General features: G+C 41.2%; 1 pseudogene; it reads left to right on the forward strand.

The window, feature by feature from the left end:
* Positions 1–803: 803 nt before the first annotated feature.
* LOC101120507 (zinc finger protein 322-like) lies at positions 804–2,175 on the forward strand (annotated as a pseudogene).
* The last annotated feature ends 251 nt before the right edge of the window (positions 2,176–2,426 follow it).

Raw genomic sequence — 2,426 nt, forward strand, 5'->3', positions numbered from 1 at the left:
GTTATTCACAGTAGTTTTGGTGTTGTAGCAAGTTATAGTTTTATAGGAATAATAACTTAATATGACATTCAAAACTATATTGTGGAATAGATTAATGGCTACAGTCATTCAGGTATTCATTGGGAAACTATTTTTGTTATCTACTTGAGCTCTTCTGTATCCTTCCAAAAATATAAAATATGATTATGTCGTACAAGCTGCATATAGGGCTAGTCACCCAGTGGTGTTTCACATATAAAATGATGATTTGCACTTCCTGTTCACTTATATTAAACATAGTCATTTTGAATGAATTATACATAAAATGAAAAACTGTGATTATTCTCATATTCTAGGACACAAAACAGTTTAAGAAACTAGAAAAAAATTGTTCTAAAACAGTTGGGCTTGGGGCGGGGCTGCACTGGCCACTTCCCAGCCAAGCTGAAAGGGCTCAAGAAGCTAGCTGGCCTTGTTGGCCCTTAAATCGCACGCTAGATGGTCTGGCCCAAGCTACCCTCGCCGAGCCGTGCAAAGAAGGATGCTCCTGGCTCTTGTCAGCCTCCCAGGTTTGTTTTCCTTCTTTTCCCGAAGGTGGGCCCTTAGGTTCACCGTCCGAAGCCTGTGGCTGCAGGGAAAGCCAAACCCCCAGTGTCCGAGTGTCCGGAGAGTAACCGGAAGTGCCCTCCCAGGCAGAGAGGCGGCGCCTGTGGCAGCCGGAGAAAGGAAAGAATTGAATATTGTTAATAACTATGGACTAGAGTCCTTTTGGAGCCAAAAACAAGACAGTCTTGAGTCTTTCTTGTTATGGATTGTAAATACCACATAAAGAACGAGTGCATGTGACGCTGGAAACTTGTAAAGAGGAGCTGCTCATGACTGAAAGGCCTAAGACACATGTATCTTTCAAGTTCTTATCTATCGAGAAAATGACTATGAAGAAAGTGATGGGTCAGGAAGACCAGTGGAAAACTCCCTAGGAGAGAGCCATAGAAAATGTACACTTCAGAAGAGAGAGATAATCAAAGAACTCAAGGAAAATATATCATGTATGCCCTCAGAAGGGTAAAAAAAAAAATATTCATGTGCATGAGATTACTCAAATAGATGATCAGATATACCAGTGCCTTGAACGTGAGCAAAACTTTTGTGAAAACTTAGCTCTTATGTGTGAGAGAACCCACACTGGGGAGAAGCCTTATAGATGTCATATGTGTGAGAAAGCCTTCATCCAAAGCTCAGATCTTTTTTCATATCAGAGGATGCACAGTTATGAGAAACCTTATAAATGTGGCAAATGTGAAAAGAGCTTTTGGCACCACTTAGCCCTTTCAGGACATCAGAGAACACATGCAAGTAAAAAATTCTATACATGTTATATCTGTGGCAAGAATTTTGGTCAGAGCTCTGATCTGCTTGTCCAGGAGTGAAGCCATACAGGCGAGAAGCTGTATCTGTGTAGTGAGTGTGATAAATGCTTTGGTCGAAGTACAAACCTCATAAGGCACCAAGGAACGCACATGGTGAGAAACTGTTTAAGTGTCTGGAGTGTGAAAAAGCTTTTAGTGGGAAATCCGATCTTATTAGCCACCAGAGAACTCATACTGGTGAAAGACCCTACAAATGTAGTAAGTGTGAGAAAAGTTACCGACACCGGTCAGCCTTCATTGTTCATAAAAGAGTACATACTGGGGAGAAGCCCTATAAGTGTGGTGCCTGTGAGAAATGCTTTGGCCAGAAATCAGACCTTATTGTACACCAGAGAGTCCACACAGGTGAGAAGCCATATAAATGCTTGGAATGTATGAGAAGTTTTACCCGGAGTGCCAACCTCATCAGGCACCAGGCAACTCACACTCACACTTTTAAATGCCTTGAATATGAGAAGAGCTTCAGCTGTAATTCAGACCTTATTGTGCATCAAAGAATTCACATGGAAGAGAAACCGCATCAGTGGTCTGCATGTGAGAGTGGCTTCCTCCTAGGCATGGACTTTGTTGCCCAACAGAAAATAAGAACTCAGACAGAGGAGCTGCATTATAAATACAGTGTCTGTGATAAAAGCTTTCATCAGAGCTCAGCCCTTCTTCAACATCAGACAATCCACACTGGTGAAAAACCATATATCTGTAATGTGGCTGAGAAAGGTCTTGAGCTCAGCCTCCCCATGTATCAGAAGCCTCACAGATGTCTTGACCAGACAAGAAGTTATTATATCATAAAAAATAAATATATATATATATGTATTTACAATGTAAGAGAACTCATTTAATAAGATGGAGAACTCAAAGCAAATCTCAGACTTTCCTCAGAGCTCAGACTTTATTGGGGACCAGAAAATCTGTAGGTGTAGGGACTTGAGAAATGGTTTAACCATAGAGCTGTCTTTACAGAACCGTATCAATCACTCCAGTGAGAAACCTTACAAATGCCCTGAGTTTTTGGAA

Source organism: Ovis aries, chromosome 12 (genome assembly GCF_016772045.2).
Source record: "Ovis aries strain OAR_USU_Benz2616 breed Rambouillet chromosome 12, ARS-UI_Ramb_v3.0, whole genome shotgun sequence".
In the NCBI taxonomy this organism is placed as follows: domain Eukaryota; kingdom Metazoa; phylum Chordata; class Mammalia; order Artiodactyla; family Bovidae; genus Ovis; species Ovis aries.